The sequence below is a fragment of the Felis catus genome, chromosome B1, assembly GCF_018350175.1.
Source record: "Felis catus isolate Fca126 chromosome B1, F.catus_Fca126_mat1.0, whole genome shotgun sequence".
Taxonomy (NCBI): domain Eukaryota; kingdom Metazoa; phylum Chordata; class Mammalia; order Carnivora; family Felidae; genus Felis; species Felis catus.
Genome location: NC_058371.1, coordinates 203,371,047 through 203,396,147, shown reverse-complemented (window position 1 = coordinate 203,396,147; position 25,101 = coordinate 203,371,047). Strand labels below are relative to the sequence as shown.

The window sequence follows — 25,101 nt, the reverse complement described above, 5'->3', positions numbered from 1 at the left end:
CTCTTTTTCTTTTTAATAGCTGCCATTTCAGCTCCTCAGTTACAGCAGTACTGTTTTATGTTGGTTTTTTGCAAAGTCCATTTCTGAGATAGAATCATCTAACTCATATTGACACACGAGTCCATTATTAATTGATTTGTTAACATTACATTGTAGTAATCGGTGTTTCTGGTCTTACCTATCGTTCTCTCACCTATTATCTACATACATGTTCCCTGAACTCTGAGATATTTAAGCTTTAAAGTCTAAAATATTAGGCCTATAGATTTTAAGGGGGTGAAAAACAGTCCCTATAGCTGTAGTTATTAATGCTCTTTTGCTAACATCAGTTTTGTCAGTTATGCTTCCATCATGCATTCTGAACCAGTCCTGTCCCATCTCTGCTATCACCACCTGGGGCCCAGCAGCCGTCACATCTCCCTTGGACCAGCACAGCAGCCTCCGGCTGGTTTCCCTGCATCCTTCCTACCCATTTTCCACATTTCAGCCAGCGTGATTTATTCATGTAATATAAATTAGATCATGGTCTGTCTTGCTTGCAACCTTTCAAAGATTGATAAAAGTGGTTGCCTTTAGGGACAGGGAACTGTGGCTGAGGGATGGCATGGGAGGGAGAATTACTCTTGATGGGATAAGTTTATATATCTTTGGATATATGTTTTAGTTCATGTAGTTGGATTATGTACTCAGAATAAAATAAGTCATCTTAAAAACAAAAACCCAGTGACTTCCCATTTATATTTAACGACATAATCCAGATTTCTTAACATGATCTCCAAGCTCACTTTCTGTCATTCTTCTGCTTGCTCATTTATCCTGCATTTACAGTGATTTTCCTGGAGGCCCGCTCTTCCCATTTAGGGAATCGCACATTGATCTCTTTGCTTAGAGTGAACACTTTTATACCACTCTGCATGGCCAGCTCCTTCTCTTTTAGTCCCCTGCATAAAAGTCCCTTAAAGAGACTCTCGCAATCCTGCCTCCCTCTTTCAAGTAGGTTTCCCCTGTTACTAACGCAGACATTTCTTGTGTCCTTCAATTTTAATGATTTGTTTATTTACTCATGTTTTTTTCCCCATAGCAAGCATACTTTATGAAGGCAGAGAGCATATTTATTTGCTGTTTAAGCTGGCCCCTTTGTGTTTTTGCTAGAACGAGTTCTGAGTCACAGACTAGACCATGACACTTCCTTTCTTAGAGCTTTTCATCAATTCTCCCTGGTCCGTAAATCCAGAGCTCCTGGACCGGGCTTTCAAGGCTTGGCCTCTTCCCATATATATCTCCAGTTTTATCTCTTACAACACCTTGGTTTTGCTTCCCACAATGCTCTGAGCATGGTAACCAGGCACACAGTAGGTGCCCAGTAAATATTTGTGGAATGAGTGATTTAAGATTCAGTCTCTTTAAGTCTTTGGGAAATTAAGTCACACTCTTAAGACAATGATAGCTAAAAACATAAGGTCGTAAAGCTTCAGGGAAGGCAACATAAAGAAGGTAGAGTTTAAACTCACCCTTGAGAGCTGGGTACGGTGGGTAAAGGGAAAATATCATTCTGTGAAGGAGAAATGGGAAGTTTCTTAAGATTAAATTTTTTGGGGGCGCCTGGGTGGCGCAGTCGGTTAAGCGTCCGATTTCAGCCAGGTCACGATCTCGCGGTCCGTGAGTTCGAGCCCCGCGTCAGGCTCTGGGCTGATGGCTCGGAGCCTGGAGCCTGTTTCCGATTCTGTGTCTCCCTCTCTCTCTGCCCCTCCCCCGTTCATGCTCTGTCTCTCTCTGTCCCAAAAATAAATAAAAAAACGTTGAAAAAAAAATTAAAAAAAAAAAAAGATTAAATTTTTTGTTACCATGTTTTATGGCTGTGGTTTAAACACACATGCAGGAATCCCATCTAGACCTGCTGAATTCCAACCTTGGACCAGGTGATTCAGATGTATTCCCCAGAACAGTGGTCCCCCATTCAGTGAGTGTTGAGTGGGCCCAAGACGACCATTCTGTGCAGGTGGTGTTTCTTCCACATTGGGTGTGTGTGTCATGTGAAGTGCCTCTGGATTTTCTGCTGAGGTTTGTCCTTCTCTCTGTTTAAATGATTGTTGAAAACCAGGGATATGCTTTCAATTAGCAAGACAATTTCTAAAATTGAGTTTATAAACTAGAATTTTCATCTTTTTAAGTACCTGCTATAGGCCAGGCGTTGTGCTTTTATGTAATAGCTCATTTAATCCTTACAACAATCCTGTTCAGTGCCCATGAGATTATCTATGAAAACACTAAGGGAGTGTAGATGATTGCCAAGGTCAGACAGTTAGGTGGTGGAGCTGGGATTCAGACCAAGGGTGCCTGACTCCACAGACGATGCTCTTAACCACCAGGCTGTGCTGCCTTCCTTCTGTATACTCAGTCCTGACACTGTAGGCAGCTGATTATAACTGTTGGTCCTGGTCTTCCCCGTGAGAGCAAGGGCTGTGCCTCACTACTGCTGTCTTTGAGTCCAGCACAATCCCTGGCACAGAGTAGGTCCTCAAGAAATAGTTGTTGCGTTAGCGATCTTCAGTTATTTTTTAAAAGCTAAGTTGTGAGGAGTAACGTTCATGGCAGATTGTTAAAAGTGGTGTGGGTCATCTGTTCCCTTAAAGCAGTGGTTGGCAAATTCTCTGTAAAGGGCCAGATAATAGGTATTTCAGGCTTTTGAGAGTTGTAGGGTCTCTGTTGCAACTATTGAGCTCTACTGTTGTTGCAGGAAGCAGCCATAGGCAATATGCAAATGAATGTGCATGACTTCCAATAAAACCTTCTTTATGGATGCTGAAATCTGAATTGATTTGCATGTCTATCATCTGTTATTATTTATGTTTAATATCATTTTTTCAACCTTTAAATATTAATCTTAACTTGTGGCCCTTATAAAAGCATCTGGCTGGGTCGGGGGTGGGGGTGGGGGATCATGACTTGCTGATTTCTGGCCAGGGTCTAAGTTTTATCATTGGATCGAACTAGACCTCTCTCCTGAACCAAATTGTTTTGTCTGCTAGTGGCCTGTGTTTTGTTGCATCCGTTAAGGAACTGTATGAGAAACACTGTTCGGAAATACCATGTTGTATTGGGCATAGGGCAGTTGTTGGGGGCCTGTTCGTTATAATAAGTGGAAAAAAGACTGTTGTTTGTTTTCATGAAGAAATCTGCTTTACTTTCTTTGAATAGAATTCTCCATTTTATTATTCTAGCTGTGTTCCAGAATGAACTTTTGTATTTTACGCTTTCCCTTTAATATATTTCAATTGTACTTTAATAGAAAGAGCTATTTGGAATTAGAAAGACCTGGTTACACCTCACTGTGTAATTTTCTATGCCAAATTAACCCCTTGTTTCCTGAATTGTAAAACAGGAGCTATTTCCTACTTCATTTGGCATATTTATGGGGATTAGATATAACGTAAGTGAACTGGTAGCATTATTCCTGGCCCACAGGTTGCAGTAAATTCTCTTAGATGAACTCCCAACAGATATTTATCTCCTGCCTTTTGGGTGTATGTACTAAGAAAGCAGATGTTTGGTATATTACATCTAAGAAAATGTAATCCTTGCAATTCCAAGGTGGTATTGCCATAGAAGTTTGCTACACAGAGGTGTGTAGATTTGAGCCAGAAGACTTGGAACTTGAAACCGTTGGGCTCAACCCTTTTAATTTTTACTTTTTCAAAAGGTATTGCTTCACTGGGTTTTTACTTGCAACATTTCCTGCAAGAAACCTGCTGTCATCCTAAGTGACATGTCCTTTTTTACGGCTGCTTTAAAAATTTTTCCCTGTTACTGGTTTTGAGCAGTCATATTTTGATGTGCTTTGTGTACATGGTTTTGTGCTTGTGGGGTACATTGAGCTTTTTTTCTTGGATCTTTGGGTTTGTAGTGTTCATCACGTTTGGGAAAATCTTGGCCATTATTTTTCACACTTTTTTCTCTTCCTTCTCCACGTTGTCTGCTTTGAGGGCTCCAATCCCATGCATGTTACACCATTAAAAGTTATCCCACAGCTCACTGATGCCCTTTTATTCGATTGTCTTTTCTCTGTAGGTTTCATTTTGGATAGTTTTTATTACTGTATCTTCACATTCACTAATTTTTCTTCTGCAGTGTTTAATCTACCTTTAGTCTCGTTCAATGTAATTTTTCATCTTACGCATTGTAGCTTTCATCTTTATTTTTATTTTTATTTTTTTTTAATTTTTTTATTTTTTAATGTTTATTTATTTTTGAGACAGAGAGAGACAGAGCATGAATGGGGGAGGGGCAGAGAGAGAGGGAGACACAGAATCGGAAGCAGGCTCCAGGCTCTGAGCCATCAGCCCAGAGCCCGATGCGGGGCTCGAACTCACAAACCGTGAGATTGTGACCTGAGCTGAAGTCGGACGCTCAACCGACTGAGTCACCCAGGCGCCCCTCATCTTTATTTTTATTTTTTACTTTTGTACATATATATTTTAAATATAATTTATTGTCAAGTTAGCTAACATACAGTGTATGTATACGGTGTATACATACATAGCTCTTCCTCTTGAATTCCCATGATTCATTGCTTACATACAACACCCAGTGTTCATCCTGACTAGTGCCCTCCTCGGTGTCCATCACCCATTTTCTCCTCTCCCCTCCCCACCCCCCATCAGCCCTCAGTTTGTTCTCTGTATTTAAGAGTCTTTTATGGTTTGCCTCCCTCTCTGTTTATAACTTATTTTTCCGTTCCCTTCCCCAATGGTCTTCTGTTAACTTTCTCAAATTCTACATATGAATGAAAACATGATATCTGTCTTTCTCTGACTGAATTATTTCACTTAGTGTAATACCCTCCAGTTCCATCCACATTCTTGCAAATTGCAAGATTTCATTCTTTCTCATTGCCAAGTAATAGTCCATTGTATATATAAACCACATCTTCTTTATCCATTCATCATTTGATGGACATTTGGGCTCTTTCCATAATTTGGCTATTGTTGATAGCACTGCTGTAAACATTGGGGTACATGCGCCCCTATGAATCAGTACTCCTAGATCCTTGTGGCTTTCATCTTTAGAAGTTCTGTTTGTATCATGGGACCCTGGGTGGCTCAGTCGGTTAAACGTCCAACTTCGGCTCAGGTTATGATTTCACAGTTTGTGAGTTCGAGCCCCACTTTATTTTTTTTTATTTATTTATTAAAAAAAATTTTTTTTTTCAACGTTTATTTATTTTTGGGACAGAGAGAGACAGAGCATGAACGGGCGAGGGGCAGAGAGAGAGGGAGACACAGAATCGGAAACAGGCTCCAGGCTCTGAGCCATCAGCCCAGAGCCCGACGCGGGGCTCGAACTCACGGACCGTGAGATCGTGACCTGGCTGAAGTCGGACGCTCAACTGACTGCGCCACCCAGGCGCCCCGCCCCACTTTAAACTCTGTGCTGGCAGCCCGGAGCCTGGAGCCTGCTTCAGATTCTGTGTCTACCACTCTCTCTGCCCCTCCCCTGCTCGTGCTCTGTCTCTCTCTCAAAAATAAGTAACATTAAATTAAAAAGTTCTATTTGCATCATTTTAATTTTTTATTTTATTTTATCTATTATTAAAATTTTTTTAAGTTTATTTATTTTGAGAGAGAGAGAGAGAGAGAGCACGAGCAGGGGAGGAGCAGAGAGAGAGAGGGAGAGAGAGAGAGAAAGAGAGAGTGAGAGAGAGAATCCCAAGCAGACTCCATGCTCAGTGTAGAACCTGACGAGGCACTCAGTCCCACAACTGTGAGATCTTGACCTGAGCCGAAATCGAGTCGGATGCTCAACCGGCTGAGCCACCCAGGTGCCCTTATTTGTATTTTTATATCTTCCAATTCTCTACTTAAGATTTTGAAAATACAGAATATAGTTTTACCAACTGTTTTAATGATCTTGTCTGCTAATTTTAACTTATCTTTCAGTTCTGGGTGAGTTTTGATTATTTTCTCAACATGGGTTATATTTTCCTGTTCTTTGCTTGTTGGGTAATTTTTTATTAGATACCAGGCATTGTAGATTTTACATTGTTGTGTTATGAAGAGTTATTTTTTCCTATAAATATTCTTGAAGATTGTTCTGTTATGTCAGCAGCAGGACTTTAAAATTTTTCTCGGTGGAAAATTGGTGAATTGCAACATTTTCTTTTTCTTTTTATATAGGTTAAGTTCATAGCCTTCTTGAGAATCTAAATTCACTAAAAAATACCTACTTACTTGTGAACTTGTGAATCCTACATGTCGTTTTGTTTTTATTTTCCTCCACACTTTGCGAAGTTATTTTGGCAAGTAGAAGGGATGTCCTTTTTTGAATTCCCTATTTTTTAAGGTTTTCAAAACTGAATCTAAGATTTGGTTAGTAACAGTAAATATATTAATACCCCCTTAGTTTGGTCACTGCTTACTGGCAATCACATGTCTCCTTAAAATAGTTAGGAATCTTAACATAGCATAATATTAAATTTTAACAGAACTGTTTAATAGTTAATGCTTATTCTGACCTACATGCAGGAAACTTGAATTGGAAGGAATGAAGGGGAACAGGTTTAATTCATTTTACCCTTTGAGCTTTATTCCAGAAGTATCTTTTTAACGTACATTAGTTATGACTAATGTACGCTGTTTCTGACAGTTGTTAGTTTATAAGTGTTCAGTGTATTTTGACAAGGCTTTTTTTTTTTAATGAGTTTATGCTATATAGGAAAAAGCTGGCATTTTATTTTTAAAAAAAATTTTTTTTAATGTTTATTTATTTCTGAGGCAGAGAGAGACAGAGCATGAGTGGGGGAGGGTCAGAGAGAGAGGGAGACACAGAATCAGAAGCAGGTTCCAGGCTCCAAGCTGTCAGCACAGAGCCTGATGCGGGGCTCGAACTCACAAACCGTGAGATCATGACCTGAGCTGAAGTCGGTCGCTCAACTGACTGAGCCACCCAGGGGCCCCAAAAGCTGGCATTTTATTTTTTTTTAATTTTTTTTTTTCAACGTTTATTTATTTTTGGGACAGAGAGAGACAGAGCATGAACGGGGTAGGGGCAGAGAGAGAGGGAGACACAGAATCGGAAACAGGCTCCAGGCTCTGAGCCATCAGCCCAGAGCCTGACGCGGGGCTCGAACTCACAGACCGTGAGATCGTGACCTGGCTGAAGTCGGAGGCTTAACCGACTGCGCCACCCAGGCGCCCCAAGGCTATTTATTTATTTATTTATTTATTTATTGGGACAGAGAGAGACAGAGCATGAATGGGGGAGGGGCAGAGAGAGAGGGAGACACAGAATCGGAAACAGGCTCCAGGCTCCGAGCCATCAGCCCAGAGCCCGACGCGGGGCTCGAACTCACGGACCGCGAGATCGTGACCTGGCTGAAGTCGGACGCTTAACCGACTGCGCCACCCAGGCGCCCCAAGGCTTTTTTTTTTTAATCCGTTTATGCTATATAGGAAAAAGCTGGCATTTTATTTTTTTTAATTTTTTTTTTAATGTTTATTTATTTCTGAGGCAGAGAGAGACAGAGCATGAGTGGGGGAGGGTCAGAGAGAGAGGGAGACACAGAATCAGAAGCAGGTTCCAGGCTCCAAGCTGTCAGCACAGAGCCCGATGCGGGGCTCCAACTCACAAACCGTGAGATCATGACCTGAGCCGAAGTCGGTCGCTCAACCGACTGAGCCACCCAGGCGCCCCAAAAGCTGGCATTTTAAATACAGTAGGACTAGAGTCTGTAGGACACTTATCTTTTAACAGTGCCTTGAGAACCCTCTCTGCCAGGATAAAATAACAACAGTAATTTTTAAAAATGTTATTTTGCAAGCACATTTTCTGTTCCATGTTAACTTGTATATCAGTCCCATCTCTTCATATATACTTACTGAGCACCTCTTACGTGTTGGGTATTTTTGTAGGCACAGCGGACAGACACATTCCCCCTCTGGGGAACTTCTATTCTAGAATGAGAGATAAGGAATGAATGTTACATTAGGTAGTAGTAACTGCTGTGAAGACTGGAGGCATGGGGAAATAGAGGATGATGGCAGCAGAATCTATTTTAGATGGAGGACGGAGTTGACTGAGGAGGTGCCATTTGATCAGAGCTCCGATCTCTGTGTGTCTGGGAGCAGGTGTTCGGGCAGTGGGAGTGGAGCTCCATCTCACCACACGGTGTTTTTTGTTGCCTGTCGGTGGCAGATACCGACCAGGGCAGGCCACGTGGGCTAGGTGTCCCAGCTAGTCCGTGAGCTCGAGGAGACGGAGCAGATGGTGAAGGTCGGTTTCTCGTATCTGCCTAATGCCTGACGCTGGGAAGTGTAGGTATGAAATGGATTTTCTTTTTGGAGCCCATCTAATAACAGCAACAGCGAAATTACTAATGTTACTATTATAGTAGTGTCATGATTCTATAATCGTTAAATTACAGCAGTAGCCACAGGTAATTTTTTATTGAGCACTGTGTGGGAAGTACTGTTGTTATCCCGCTTTGAAGATGAGGAAGCTGTTAAGTAACTTGCCTGAGATCCCACAGCCAGAAGGGTGGTTGGCACATAGACCTCCTTTCGAGGTGCCTGGCTGGCCCAGTGAGTAGAGTGTGCGACTTGATCTCGGGGCCATGGGTTCAGGCTCCATTGGGCATGGAGCTCGCTTAAAGCAAACAAACAAGGAACAGGTTGCAGAAAATTAATAAACTGTATGAGAAAAAAATAAGAAATAGCTACGCATGGTGATAATTGATCTTGCTCTGCCTTAATACATCTCAGAGAATGCCCAGTGTCAGCACACAGAAATCTATTTCGTTCTCCTTAAGTCTCACGCATCCTATTTTACAAGTAGACTGTCATTTAATCACTGCCGTATTGATTGATGTTTGTTTTCTGAATCTTGCCGTTATAAAATGTTTCAGTTAGTATTCTTGCATCTCCATCTTTGGGCACTCTCAAGTATATTTATAGGGTATTCCGAGGAGTGAATTGCCTGGCCCAAGGATATTTGCGCTTTGGCTTCCATAGCTGTTTCCAAATTTTGCTTCTTAGAAGTTACACCAACTTATGCTCCCACTAGAGGTATGTTTCCCCCAAATAAAGTGTTTCCACATAACTAACTTACACAGTTATTGTAAGGTACCTGGTACCTAGCAGGCTGTCAGTAAATGGCTGTTACATATTACTCATGTAATTGTGAACCTTTGTTTCTGAACTGTATTACCAGAAATACTAGCAACTGTTTCAGGAGGTTGGGAAAGAGAAGTTATACAACTGGCCGTAGTACTTTGTGCCCCCTAGATATTGTCACCTGTATCAGAACAAATTAGCTCTGCATCCAGCCCCCAGAGGCTGATGTCATGATGGAACCCGCAGGCACGTGCAGGCTTGCACCAGGCCCCCGGCTGCCCGCAGGGACAGGACTCAGTAGGTATCTATTCCTTGTGTGCCTACACGGTGCCCTGCAGTGGCAGCTTTTGCAGTCTGCACGGGGAAGAGAAGGCCATCACTTGAGGGGGGCCTTTAGAATACCCTGTCCTGAGCACTTTGTTTGCTCTTCCCTTCTCTTACTCTGAAAGGCTCAATGTAAATTTGCCTTATGGATGGACTTAGAATGACTTGTATCTACAATTACGGTTCCTCTCATCTGCTTGCTCTTGCTTGAAATTCCCTGCAGGGGAGATGGAGCAGTGTAGGGTTGTGAAGGAGCCCGTCTTCAGCTGGGAGGTGTGGGCTTACTGCTGGTTAACTGAGAGTGATTGAGCAGTAGGTGAAAAAGTCACTTTACTGCTCTGAGCCTCAGTTTTCTCCATCACAAAATGAAGCAGTTTTAAGATGCAAAGGAGAGGGGCACCTAGTTGGCTCATTCAGTGAAGCATCTGACTTTGGCTAAGGTCATGATCTCACGGTTCGTGAGTTCGAGCCCCACATCGGGCTATGTGCTGACAGCTCAGAACCTGGCGCCTGCTTCTGATTCTGTCTCCCTCTCTGCCCCTCCCCCACTCACACTCTGTCTCTCTCTCTCTGTCTCTCTCTCAAAAATAAATGAACATTAAAAAAAAAAGATACAAAGGAGAGAATGTTATTAAAACACCTTGAAAATGCAAATGCCATGTGAAAACATCCGTCCACACAAAAGCTGGTGCACGAATGTTCACAGCAGTGTAATTCTTAATAGCTGAAAGATAGGAACTACCCCAAATGTCTGTGAACTGATAGATGATACACAAAATGTGGTATATCCATGCAGTGGAGCAGTATTTGGCAACAATAAAGAATGAAGTGTTGATACATGCTTCACATGGAGGAACTTGGAAAACCTTATGCTAAGCCAAAGAGAAACGGGGAAGAGGACGGAGTACGACTGGGGAGAGTGGGGAGATCCTGCGAGAGACTGTGTGTGTGGGAGGTTTCTTCTTGGGTGTGGAACATGTTACAAAATTAGATTGTGATGAAGGTTGCAATCTCTGTGAATAAACGAGAAACTGCTGAACTGCACACTTTAATTGGGTGAATTTTATGGTATCTCAGTCCAACCGTAAACCTGCAAATGCTGCATTAGGAGCTCAGGCTCACTGCAGCGAGTCCGTGGTCGACTGTTGGTGTAGCACCGGGGATTAGGGGGATGGTGTCAGGATGCAGTGCCAGCTTTGCTGCTCAGAGCGTGTGGCCCTGGATCGAGTTGGTGAAGTTCTCTGAACTCCTTTTCCTTTCTGTAGGAGTGGTAACACTAACAGTCCCGTCTAACTAGAAAGCGTCGTGGGGCCGCAGGGAGAACTTGTGACTGCTTATGGTGCACAGGTGTGCTGTCTGTGTGCACTTTCCCTTTCTTTCCTCTTTTCCAGTGTATAGAGTAGTTCTAACAGATCTGTTTTAAAGTATATTTTATTTTTTCTTGGCGGATAATTTCCATTTGTATTGCTTTATAATGCACTAGGATGAAGTAGAATCCTCATAGACTAGGGAGAAGTGGATGCTAATAGTGAAGGGCACAGAAAAGCAATAGAGAGCCCTGTTTATTAACCGCTACCATTGTGTGTGTGTGTGTGTGTGTTTTTTTTTTTTAGTAAGTCAAAGCTCTGTGCAGAGATATTTGTGTCATGTACAGCTGTACATTTTTGCAGCTTAGCAAGGACTTCGTGGTTAAACATGCTTTCCAAGATTTAAGAATATTTTAGTTAACGGGCCAACCTCATTCCCAGATGATACCATTAATCAAGTTATTGTTGCATAGAGCTTCAGGCAGGCAGCGAGGATTAGAAATGGTGCTCGAGTCTCATGAAATGAGCTCCCTTTAGGCCTGTCTACTTCAGTAGGAAGGGATGTGACATTAATGCACTCATCTTTGGGGAACTAGTAACCCCACAATCCAGATACTCCCTATCTCAGTTTGTGTGGAGCATCATCTCCAGGGACTGAAGCACAATGTGTTTTGACAGCATGAATATCAGGAATGACCTTGACTTAGAGGATCTGGAATATTTAATGTGCTGTTTTTGCCTAGGGTGTTAGACTGATTGTTTTGGAAACCAGGGAATTTCTTCAGGGAAAGGAAGCATTTCTTTTCTAACTTTTAGTCAAGCGATGAAAGTATGAATTTTCTTTGTCTCTAGTTGCTAAATGATAATAGCGTTTAGGAGACTTTTTAATTCACTGAAGGTTTTTTTTTTTTTAAACGTTTATTTATTTTTGAGAGAGAGAGGAAGCACGCAAGTGGGGGAGAGGCAAAGAGAGGGAGACACAGAATATGAAGCAGGCTCCAGGCTCCGAGCTGTCAGCACAGAGCCCTACATGGGGCTTGAACCTGTGAACCATGAGATCATGACCTGAGCCGAAGTTGGACGCTCAACGGACTGAGCCCCTCAGGCGCTCCTTACTGAACTTTTTAAAAAGACTTCCATCTACCAGGATTTGTACTGAGCGTTGAGGAATTGAAGATAACAAGAACAGAGGTCCCACTTGTAGGGCTCATGGCTCTGCAGGTCAGAGAAGAAGCCCACGAGGCTGCACAGGTGCTCCTGCTCGCGTCTTTGGGAGGGACACGAGATGGATGCCTGTTAGGGCTGTTGGAATCCTTGAGATGTTTCATGCTGCTCACCCACAGTGACTTTTATCATTTGTATCTTATAAAAATAAAGCTAACAGTTCTTGAAAATCTAACAGTTCTGTTTTAAAGTATATTTTAATTTTTCTTGGTGGATAATTTCCATTTTTATTGCTTCATAATGCACTAGGATGAAGTAGAATCCTCATGAAAATAGTGCAGACTTTCGTGACTACAACTATGGGAGATTGCCAGTACTTTTTTTTTTGTTATTTGTACATTATATCAGCCTTTGAGGCCATTGACCCCAGATTTCACTGTGCTGTGAAAAAAGCCATGACATCATCTTCATTCCCAGTAAAAATCAAGGCTGCGTGTCGTTTGCCAGAGTGGATACATGAATTGCGTTTTGAGATATGATGTACATACATTTTTTTTTTCCCTGTGAAAGGATATGTGGTTTGTGCTTTTAAACTCAGGTAATCAGCACATTTTTAGCTATAGCTATAATCTAACTTTCAGAGTTGTTTTAAGGATTAGAAAAAATAAATAGGGGCGCCTGGGTGGCGCAGTCGGTTAAGCGTCCGACTTCAGCCAGGTCACGATCTCGCGGTCCGTGAGTTCGAGCCCCGCGTCAGGCTCTGGGCTGATGGCTCGGAGCCTGGAGCCTGTTTCCGATTCTGTGTCTCCCTCTCTCTCTGCCCCTTCCCCGTTCATGCTCTGTCTCTCTCTGTCCCAAAAATAAATAAAAAACGTTGAAAAAAAAATTAAAAAAAAAAAAGAAAAAATAAATAAATAAAGCATAGGGAGGGTTATGGATTGCTGAATGTGTGAAGTTTATTCTTTTTCTAAGTTCTTAGAAGTTGGTCACTTAAAGTGTTTAAGTCTACCTTTCTCTAAAAGTAGCTCTTTAGGGAAGCCAGTAGTTTTCAAGTATTATCTTTTCATTATGTGTGTTTAAAATTTCATTATGATTTTTGCTTTGGCCCATTAGTTGTTTATAAGTGTGCTTTTAAATTTTGAAATATATATGTTTATGTATACATACGTATACATATATATTTAATACACATGTAAAAATTTTTAAATTTCTATTATTGATATGTTTTAATTGGATTGTGACCAGAGAAATGGTTTGTATTTTTAATTTATTTTTGAGAGAGAGAGAGAGAGAGAGAGAGAGAGAGCAAGCGTGAGTGGGGAGGGGCAGAGAGCGAGGGAGACAGAATCTTTAAAAAAATTTTTTTGTTAATGTCTATTTTTGAGAGAGAGACAGAGTGTGAGTGGGGAGGGGCAGAGAGAGACGCAGACACAGCAGGCTCCAGGCTCTGAACTGTCAGCACAGAGCCCAACATGGGGCTTGAACTCACAGACTACCAGATTGTGACCTGAGCCAAAGTCGGACACTTAACCAACTGAACCACCCAGATGCCCCAGGAGACACAGAATCTTAAGCGGGCACCAGGCTCTGAGCTGTCAGCGTAGAGTCTGATGCGGGGCATGAACCCATGAACCGCGAGGTCATGACCTGAGCCAAAATCAGAAACTCAACTGACTGAGCCACCCATGCTCCCCGGAATTTGAGATTTAAAAAATTTCTATCCAGAGGTGAGGTTAATATTTATGAATGTTTTTTGTATTCTAGAGAAGAACATATATTCTTGTATGTATGTGTGTAAGTAATCTCTATACTCAACGTGGGGTTCGAACTCACTATCCCGAGATCAGCACACTTCCAACTGAGCCAGCCAGGTGCCCCAAGTGTATATTCTTTAACTGTTTTTAGAGAGCAGCGAGGTGCAAAGTTCTGTATATTTCTGGAGATAAACTTGTTGATTATTCTTATTTTCTATTTACTATTCACTGATTTTTGACTTCTTTGCCTATTAATAATTGAGCAATGTTTTAGTTCCCCATTATGATGGTAGATTTGTCAGTTTCTCTCTGAGTTCCAGCAAATTTTGGTTCATATGTCTCGAGACTATTTTATTATTATTTTTAATCTTTCTCTTGAAATGAACTTTTTATCATTATGGAGTGGCTTTTTCTGTCCCAAGTAAACGCTTTTATTTTCCATGGTCTTTTTTTGGTTTCATATTAACACAGAAACTTCAGCTTTCTTTTGGTTGGTGTTTGCCTGGAATACCTATTTTCATCCATTTACTTGCAAACTTTTATGTTCTGTGCTTATGCTTTATTGATATATTTGTTTTTGCTTTATTTTTCCTTTGGTGGATACCATAACAAATTACCTAATACTTGGTACCTTTAAACAACAGAGATTATTGTTTTGTAGTTCTGGAGGCCAGAAGTCCAAAATCAGTACCATGGAACTGACGTCAAGGTGATGGCAAGGCTGTAACTTCTCTGGAGTTTCTTAGAGGAGAATTTGCTCCTTGCCTCTTCCAGCTTATGGCTGCCAGCTTTCGCTTTCGTTGGCTGTGGCCGCTTTGCTCCAGTTTCTGTGTCTCTGGTTCTGGTCCCACCACCCTCTTGTCTTATAAATCTGTAGTCACATTTCCTTCTGCAGTTCTTTTTATTGGCAATTGCATTTTGGTAATCCAGGATAATCTCATCATTCCAAATCTTTAATCACATCTCCACAGTCTTTGTCATGTAAAATAACATTTACAGGCTCCTGGGATGAGAACTAATGTCTTTGGTGACCATTATTCAGCCTACCACACTAATTGTAATTTCTGTCTCTTAACTGGCGTAATTTAGTATGGTTACGTTTTTCGTGATTCTGATAAATTTGTATTTTTTCTATCATTTCACATTTTGTATTCTTTTTTAATTAACCAGGCAAGCCTTGATTCTAACTTTCTATTTTCATTTTTAAATGTTTGTTTATTTTTGAGAAAGAGAAAGAGAGGGAGAATCCTAAGTAGGTGCTGCACTGTCAGCACAGAGCACCACAGGCTCCATCCCACAAACCGTGAGATCGTGACCTGAGCCGAAATCAAGAGTCAGACCCCTTATTATTTTTGAGACAGAGAGAGAGAGAGAGACAGACAGACAGACAGAGAGAGAGCATGAATGGGGAAGGGGCAAAGAGAGAGGGAGACACAGAATCTGAAGCAGGCTCCAGGCTCTGAGCAGTCAGCATAGAGCCTGATGTGAGGCTCGAACTCATGAACCATGAAATCATGACCTGAGCTGAATCCAGACGCTTAACTGACTGAGCCACCCAGGCGCCCCACCCCCCCGCCCCCGCCCATGGCATTTCTGATTTGTTTTCCCTTGAGATCATTTTTTCTTTTTTAGAAGTTCCTTTCCTGCAGGTCTGTAGATGGTACTGTTGTTTTTGTTTATCTGAAGTGACTATTTTCACACACATTCTTAAGAGATAGTTTTGCTTGTTATACAAATCCAGATTGCCGTTTATTTCCTTTTAGCATTTTGAAGATACTCTATTCCTCCACTTTTGTTGTTTCTGTTACAAGCTTGCCAGTGTCTAATTGTTATTCTATTGTAGATGATCTTTTTTTTTTTTTGCCTTTGCTATTCTATAGATTCATTACTGTATGTATAAGATATGTATTTTTCTTTATTTTGCTTGGTATTTGGGGATTTGTGTCTTTCAGTTAGGTAAAATTGTTACCCATACTGTCCTTGGATATTATATTGATGCTTCACTATTCTTTTTGTTCTTGTTTAGTTTTTATTTCATAATCACAAACTTAAGTCTAATCCAGCTAGACTTGGAGGTGGGTAAGGATAATAAGGGACCCATAGAACTGCAGCAGAAGCGCAGAGATTATAGGATATTTCAAGCAGATGGGGGTGAGGGGGTGCTCTTCTGAGCTACAAGAGGAATGGTGTAGTAGTAAAGATAAAATGTAAAACACAAGTCAAATTTATTAGATTTGTCCAGTCAGCAGTGGTGTTCTTGCTGGTCTTGCCATTTCTGGACCCAAAGTACTCCATGGCTTCTACAACACTCATGCCGTCTTTCACTTTGCTGGAGGCCATATGCTTGCCATCCAACCACTCAGTCTTGGCAGTGCAGATGAAAACTGGGAGCCGTTCGTGTTGGGTCCAGCATTTGCCATGGACGAGATGCCAGGACCTGTGTGCTTCAGGATGAAATTCTCATCATCAAATTTCTCCCCCTAGATGGACTGGCCACCAGTGCCATTATGTTGTGCGAAGTCACCACCCTGGCATAAAAATCCCAGAATAATCCTGTGAAAGCAGGAACCTTTATAACCAAATTCTTTATCCCCAGTGCTCAAAGCACAAAAGTTCTCTATTGTCTTTAAAACTTTGTCTGCAAACATCTTGAAGGAAATGTGGCCCAAGGGCTCATCATCCACAGTGATGTCCAAGAACACAGTGGGATTGATCATGGCTGGGCCACACGGGCAGGCTCTGGGGTGGCAGCATCTGCAGACTCTTCACTATTATTATCTCTGCCTGTAATTCCAGCAAATGTGTAGTGGACTTTCTTATTCTGTTTCTTCTGACATAGTTTGTATCAACTTGTCTCCCCGTGCTGGTCTCTGGGGAATTTTTTCAATTCTGTCCTTTTTTTTTTTTTTTTAATGTTCATTTATTTTTGAGAGAGAGAGTGCACGAGCGCAAGTGGGGGAGGGGCAGAGAGAGAGGGAGACACAGAATCTGAAGCAGGCTCCAGGTTCTGAGCTGTCAGCACAGAGCCTGAGATGGGGCTCGATACCCGTGTGAGATCATGACCTGAGCTGAAGTTGGAGGCTTAACTGACTGAGCCACCCAGGCGCCCCTCAAGTCTGTCTTTTAATTTACTAATTCCTCATTATCTGTGTCAAAGCTGCTATTAATTCATTAGTTGATTTGTAAAGAATTTTTTTCGATATTCTATTTCTGGAAATTCTGTTTGGTTTCTTTTTCAGCTGCTCATTTTTGATAGTCTCTGAGGCTTGTCCTATTTGTGGTTATTTTTTGAACATTTTGTACATAGTTGTTCTGTGTTCTGTATTAGTATCTGAAGTCTTTGAGGGCCTAAACGTATGGTTTATTGTTTCTGATGATGGTCACTCATGGAGATTGTTTTTGGGTTTGTTGAAGTTTTGACTAAGACCTTATATTTGGTTGACTTTAACCTGGGGAAAACCTGGGGATCAACGTTGAGGATGTTTTTCCTGCGAGGACTGCATTTACTTCTGTCATGAGCCAGGGTGGGGTCACTGCCCTCCTGAGACCATTCCACTCTCTTCAGAGTTCATTAGCTCATTAGCTCCTTCTTTTGTTTGCCTTCAACAATGCTCATTTTTGGTATGTGACCTTTGGTAATGCTGCCCCTTGTGAGTGATTCCCATTTGGAGTTACTAGTTTCATTCTCATGGTTTGGGGCCTTTTTTGTTTGTTTGTTTGTTTAGCCCTTGGAGGTTTCATATGTTTCTTATGTGTGAATTGCATTTGATTTTATGGAAAACCTTATTGAGTGGTAGGGCCTCTCAAATAATGGCCTTACTTGATCTCCAGGTGGAAGTTACTAGTAATGGAAATAGTGGTTGTGAATGTGGAATAGTGGTTTAAAACTTAGGAAAGCATATTCAGTATGAGGTGATTGTAAAATGCACACTTTTGAGGGTTAGTGTAGCGAGATGTGTTGGCGTTCTTGGCGTAGGAGGAGCTGGCGCTGGCTTGGCCAGCATGTGAGACTTTGGTAGTAAAGTCACGACTTTGCTCAGTTTTGTCATCTGTAAAGTGACTGGATGACTTTTAAATTTCCTTCTGGTGCTAAAAATTTACTCTTCTAAGGTTTTGTCTCACTGCCCTTTTCCCCCCTTTTATTCATAAGCATTGTTTAAGGTCTGTGCTCCAAGTACTGTGTTGGGAATGTCAGTAAGCGTGCAGTCTCGCTTTTGTATTAAAGGTTGACAGTACAGAGCAGTGACGCCCGCTGTCAGGGAACTCTCAGCAGTGCTGAGTTCACTCATTTAATCTTAAACCAGGGAGGTAGATAATGCTGTCGTTCTCATTCTACAGATGAAAAAACTACAGCTTACGTAGAGAGATGAAGAAACGTGCCAGGGATGACCAGAGCTAGTACGTGGTGGACTGAGATCGGTATCCAGGTGGTCTGGTCCTGGGGTCTGCACTCTAATGTGAATTCAGTGGGGTTTATAAATCAGTTAGCATTGAGAGGCAGATGGAATTTTGTTGACGACCCAAGCCAGGTTCTTTCTGTACCAGTTTTATCAGATGGATTTTGGAAATACAAACAGCATAGAGTACATTGAAGTTCACTTAAATTTGTTTAGTGAAACAGATGGTTAGTTGGCTTATCTTTAGTGCCTCGCCCAGCCTTGTTTTCAGAACCACACCCATCAGTTTCAGTAAGCCACACCAGAATGTTGGTTGAGGGATGGAGTTAAAGTGAGAAATCTCAATTAATTAGTGCTACTGTGTGTTGATACAGATAGAATACGGTAGTTTTTTAGTTAAAATATAAAAAGATAAAATAAGATGAGTTTATAATAGGATTAACTTTTAATTAAAATAATGTGTTTTAACATTTAGTTGGTTAAACCTGATGTTCTTGAAGTTCCGAAGTGAATTTTTTGGCATATTACTTTTGTATTCCCATTAGAAACTAGATAATTAAAACAGTTCCTATTTATCGTGTATCCACCGTGTCAGACATTGTGCTAGATATTTTACATTTATTGTTTCTAATTGCCCCAACAACCTTGGGATATGTGACTTGAGGGTATTTCCTTATAGATGAGGCCACTGAGGTGCAGGTCAGGTGGTGTAGATGGGAGGAAGCGGTGGGGTGCTGTTGCCCCAGAGCTCGCCTGTGTGTCCCTGGCCCTGTCGGGAGGGAACCACACTCATGTGTCTCTGTGGAGAGGCGATTATCGGCGATGAGATAACTGGAAAACATCATTCATGAAAATAAAGTCCAGATGGATTAAGGACACATGTTTATAATTATAGAGACTGTGGGGAAAGCACGATAGCATGTTTATCAGAGATGATTCCTGAAAACCGTCTCGGAACATTTGTGGGACTTGCGTCTGTGAAGGAATGAGGAGTGTCTCTTAAAGAGAAGAGTTCAGAGGGAGAAGTTTGCAGACCTCAGTATACAAAATATTAAAATATTCATTGAACAATAAAATTATAGAAAGTAATAGTCTAGGGAATCAAATATGACAAAAAGTCAGTAGGTATACTGTTTTTTTTTTTTTGTTTTTTTTTTAATTTGTAGGAGTAACTACATCAGGAGTTGAGAGGTAGGTGGACAAAGAAATTAATAGACCCTGTGGGAAATTGGAGACGTAAACAAACACAGGGAAGACATTCATCCTCAAGTAGAGGTCAGAGGAATGACAAAGCAGCCACTTCTGATCTACTATCTACCCTACCGGAGCGGGGAAATCTCAGTGATCCCTCTGTTTCCTTTTCAGAGTCTGTGAGTCAAAAAGGAAGTAAAACTTAAAAAAAAAAATTTTTTTTTTTACATTTTTATTTATTTTTGAGAGACGAGAGAGACAGAGCACAAGTGGGGGAGGGGCAGAGAGAGAAAGAGACACGGAACCTGAAGCAGGCTCCAGGCTCCCAGCTGTCAGCACAGAGCCCGACACGGGGCTTGAAGCCACAAACTGTGAGATCATGACCTGAGCTGAAGTCGGACGCTTAACCGACTGAGCCACCCAGGCGCCCCTGGAAGTAAAACTTTATATTTAATCCTAACCCATTTGGGGGTTTCTTTTACTGTACACTTTCCATTGTCAGGTTTACCCTTCAAGCAGTTGTTTTAGAGACACAGTTTTCTGCTATTTCATTTGGCAACTGCATTTGAGCTCCCACCCCAAAAACTAGCAGTTTTTGAAGGGGTCACATTTTCTGGGATGTTTATTTAAAAAAAACTTTTTTTTAAAGAGGTTAGAGTGGGAGAGAGAGACAAAGCATAAGAGTCTCTTAAAAACGGAGAACAAACTGAGGGTTGATGGGGGGTAGGAGGGAGGGGAGGGTAGGTGATGGGTATTGAAGAGGGCATCTTTTGGGATGAGCACTGGGTGTTGTATGGGAACCAATTTGACAATAAATTTCATATATTAAAAAAAATTAAAAATAAAAAAACTTTTTTTTTTAAACATTTATTTACTTTTTGAGAGACAGAGACATAGTGTGAACGAGAGAGGGACAGAGAAAGAGGGAGTCACAAATTCCAAAGCAGGCTCCAGGCTCCGAGCTGTCAGCACAGAGCTCCGAGGTGAACTGCGAGATCATGACCTGAACCGAAGCCGGACATTTAACCAACTGAACCACCCAGGCGCCCCTCTGGGATGTTTATTTTATTTGCCATGTTACAATTATTTTGAGAGTACTTTGCATTTAAAAAAATTTTTAATGTTTATTTGTGAGAGAGCGTGAGTAGGGGAGGAGCAGAGAAAGAGGGAGACAGCATCCGAAGCAGGCTCCAGGCTCCAGGCTCTGAGCTGTTGGCACAAACAGCTGCTTGTGCCAACAGCTCAGAGCCTGATGTGGGGCTCAAACTCATGAACTGAGAGATCATGACCTGAGCTGAAGTCGGACACTTAACCGACTGAGCCATCCAGGTGCCCCAAGAGTGCCTTGCATTTTTACTGGCTTGTTAAAATAGGCTGTAGTTTTTCAGAAGGGTTCTGAACAGTTGTGTGAAATAATTTTGAAGTATAGTATGCCATGCTTTTGGGACCTGAATAGAATTGCCTCCCCTAAGTAAACAGAACATTGCTATTCATTCGAAGCTTGGATCTGAACACTTTGGTGGGTTGTTTCTATTTTATATAACCACAAGAAGAACAGGCTGTGAAACCAAGGCTCAAGATTTTCCTAGACACAGTATAAAATACTTGGGAAAGAATGAATTATTTGCTCATTTCAAAGCTGGGTTATTTAGGTTAAAAGTGCTAGTATTATTCAGGTATTAAATGAAATGGGATGAATGAAAGGGATAAACTTTGTTTTCTCCTTTGAAAAGAGCAATTGGCTTCTGCTGGGCTTAAACAGGATCTCCTATGGGGATATACTATTAATGTTCACCCTGTATCTTGCATTTCTTCTACAGTTCCAATGGCCACTTAACATGTCTGGGTAAAATCAACAGTAAGTGGTTTCCAGAATGTGACTCTTTTCGACTGTCCTCCAAGTTGTTTTTTCCCTTGAATTAAAAAGGTTTTATTTCTAAAATTTTAATCAATAGCCACATGATTTTAAGGTTTCATTCATTCATTCATTAAAGTAGGCTCCACACCCATCGTGGGGCTAGAACTCACAACCCTGAGATCAAGAGTCACGGATGTGCTCTACCAACTGAGCCAGCCAGGTGCCCATGATTTTAAGGTTTTAAAAGCATCTATGCAGGGGTGCCTGGGTGGCTCAGTCGGTTAAGCGTCCGACTTCGGCTCAGGTCACGATCTCGCCGTCCGTGAGTTCGAGCCCCACGTCAGGCTCTGGGCTGATGACTCAGAGCCTGGAGCCTGCTTCTGATTCTGTGCCTCCCTCTCTCTCTGCCCCTCCCCTGTTTATGCTCTGTCTCTCTCTGTCTCAAAAATAAATAAACGTTAAAAAAAATAATAAAAGCACCTATGCATATACAGATGTTAAATAGTTCTTGTTTTTAGCCATTTTGTTTTCATTTTTAACGCAAAGGGGTATGCAAAGATTACAGGGTTTCCTTCAATCCCAACATATTTAGTACTTTTTAAAATAAGGGGTTTATATTTGAGAGCTGTTGACATTCATTTACGTACATAAATGATTCTAGAGAATTTTAACTACCAAAGGTTGATTTGTTCAGTATTTATTAGTATTAAGTATGTTTTATTATATTTGAGGGTTTTGAAAACCGGCAATTTTATTAATCAAAATATTCAGTTAACTAGATCTTTCTGTTTAATAGCCACACCTGTCTACTCAGTAACTTTAGGGAGTTCCTCTGGTATTCATTCCTCTGAAAGTCTGGATCTGGCTTGGTGGGTGAGATATGAACAATGATGCCGTCTGTGACCGAGGATCAGTGTTTTCAGGCACCAGCTGTCATGATTACACTGGCAGGTGCACGGGACTGCATCAAACAGACATCGTGTTGAGCATGTCATGTTCACTCAACAATTGTGCGAGGTGGATATTATTATTGACCCCCTTCTAACCATAAAAAAACTGAGGTACAAATAGTGAGCTTGCCCAGGACACCCTCTTAGCAGTATCTGGGCTGGAGTTTGAACCCTGGCGACAGTCCTCCCTTCTTCCCATTAAGCGTCGCTGTCCTCTCCACAGTTGTGGGACCTGAGGGTTGTCCACTCACAGTCTTTCTTACCATATACTGCCTCCCTTAGAATATTGATTCCAGGCAGATTCCAGGTGGAGAACAGAGCTGTGGGATCACACAGAGCTAGCCGAGCAAACAGCCTGTTCTTATTTCAGCCAACAGATACTAGGGGTTGTGGAGTGAAGAAGCGGATGACAGAGCCTCTGTCTAGCCATGTTGGCCTCTGTCACTGTTGTGTACTTGTCACAGCTGCAGTGATATTTTGTGCACGCCGTTTGAATAACTTGACGTGTTGCCCGTGTCTTACATACTGCTCTTAAGATCATTTTTATGACTAAATCCTTCTCCATCCTACTCCTCTGTAACTATTAAACTCTTCCCCCTGATACCGATTAATGTACTTTTTGGGGGAAACATTCTCATGCTAGTGTTGTTAGATGGTCCTTCCTAATGTGTTTAACTAGGTTGCAGAGTGGGTTTTTTCTTCCTCATCACATCTGTATAGAATTTTCTATACTTACACGTGTCTGGCCAACCTGTGCCTCCTATCTTGCTCGGCTGGATCTTATGCAGTGTTTATGAGCCTCACTGTATTACCATGCACACTTAGTTGTGAGGTCTGGGATTCTTTCTTATTTTCCGGCCTCTGGGAGTTACACTTGCTTGAATCTTCAAATCTAGTCAGCAAGAGACACATAGAGCTCCTGGCCTTGCTTTGTATACCGACTTTGGGAATTGACGTAATTCTTGGAAATGTAAAACCCAGGCACCTCAAAACACAAAACCCAATTTGATATACAGATTGTCCACTTGCTGTCCTTGTGAGTGGCAGGCGGAGATTTGGAGCCTGTTTAGTTAGCTGCTTGCGTCCCCAGAGTCTCTTGAGTCATATGTCAGTTGTGATTAAATGAAGCAAGGTGATGGCTTTTCTTACAGTCAAATGCTCTAGCATCCAAATGCTTATATTAGCATTACCAGTCCAGAATGTTAGATTGGACATGTCTGTCTGTCTCTCCCCCTATATTTGTGTGTATAAAGTGTGAGTCTGTAATACAGGAGTAAACGGTACAGATGAGCCTCTTGCCCTATTGGGTTTATATTCTAATAGCGAGATAAGAATACTAATTTCTGACAGTAATACTAATAACGAACATTTGAATGCTTCCTATGTGTCAGATACTTGTTTCCAAGCATTTTACATGCATTGAGGTGGTACTGTTGTTAAGCCTTATTATTCCACATGTGGGAAATGAGGCCGAAGAAGTTAAGAAATTTTCCCAAGCATACAGAGTCGGTAAGTGGCTGAGCTGGAATTTGAACTCAAGCAGTCAGTCTGGCTCCAGAGTCTGTGCTCTGAAAGTGGTGATGAGTGCATTGAAGGCAAAGAAAACCCAGGGTGATTTGAGAGAGGTGGGAGTAGGGGCTACTCTAGGGTGGGCAGGGAAACTAATCTCAAAATTTATAGGTGAAATTTGACCCAAAACGCTCCTAAAATGAGAAGTAACACACTTAGCGAAGCTGGAATAAGTTTGTTGTGGGCAGAGAGAAGGTAAATGTAAAGCTGTCAGGCAGGAAGGGGTTGGGTGTGTTTGTGGACAGAAGAGAGGCTAACGTATCTGGGACATCACGGCAGAGAGATGGCTAGGGGCCAACCTTGGAGGGTCCCTGCCGGCTCTGGTCAGGATTTCAGATTTTATTCCAGGGGCTGTGGGAAGCCATTGGTGGGTATTAAGCAGGGGCAGGACATGGTTTGATTATATTTTTATGAAGAACAAGTTACAGGAGTTTGAGGGTAGAAGCAGGGAGACAAGACTAGGGGAAGATTAAGAGTCCTGTTTGGGACAAGTTAGGGTTGAGTGGACCTTTTCGTGTCTTTGTTTGCTTATTTACCAGAATGTAAATGAAATATTTTAATGCTTAAAGAATATGATGAGAAACAGACTTTGTTTTATCCCCAGGCAAATGCCGGTCCTCATTCCTGGCCTTGGCTCTGGCTATCCCTGTGCCTGGAGTGTCTGGATGCCCTCACCATTATGGTGAGGGTGATGTCACCTTCCCCAGAGTCCTCTTCCGCCCTCCTCCTTAATGTTGGACCTGCTCCCCACCTCCTTGTCCTCTTGGCCCCCTCCCGTAGCACTTCTCCCCTTCGAATGCACCATGCCACTTACTCATTGTGCCAACTGCCTGGCCCCTCTGCCAGGGTCTGTCACTTCTGTCTGCGGGCTAAGTGCAGAGCCTTTTCAAGTTGGGATTGTCCCCTCCACTGCAGTAATGTCTTGTCTATTGAAATGGCACCATTTTGCAAAGTAAAAACTGATGAAGGTATGCAGTTTGAGGCATAATTTTCCTTTGTCTAAATTTGGTTTTGACCTCTTTTTGGTTTATGGTTATTAAGGCTTTTCGTAATTTCCCCTTTCAGATATCATCCAGAATTTTTAAAGACTTCAGTGGTTTTTGGATGTTAACATAGTGATAGTGATAATGAGAAATAAATTATGTGTGTACATGTGTGGCCTAGGTGAGTCCAGTAATCATAGCTGCTTGTTAATGTGCGTGCCCTGTCTGCCAAACACTGCTAAATGCTCTCCAGACAGCATTTCGGATTCTTACAATATCCCTCAAGGTTTCCATCACCACATCCAGTTTATAGATGAGGAAACTGAGTCCCAGAGAGAAGTTAAAGCAGCTTGTCCAGGATTACACAATTCGTAACTCTCACTTGGCCTTGATTGACTCTAGACATACACTAGGCTGCTGCTCTCTGCCAGTGATTCCCTGTGTGCCGAGTCTTCTACTTTTCTGATCCTCAGGTTTCCTGCTTTTAAAATGAAGGG

The 25,101-nt window shown here is 41.8% G+C and overlaps 1 protein-coding gene and 1 pseudogene across 9 annotated transcripts in view; one reads left to right on the top strand and one right to left on the bottom strand.

Annotated features, from left to right (window-relative positions):
• The window catches only part of ADD1 (adducin 1), an 89,098-nt gene that overhangs the window by 5,966 nt on the left and 58,031 nt on the right, over positions 1–25,101 (top strand). The gene's annotated exons all lie outside the window — the stretch shown is intronic.
• On the bottom strand, positions 15,829–16,542 carry LOC109499307 (annotated as a pseudogene).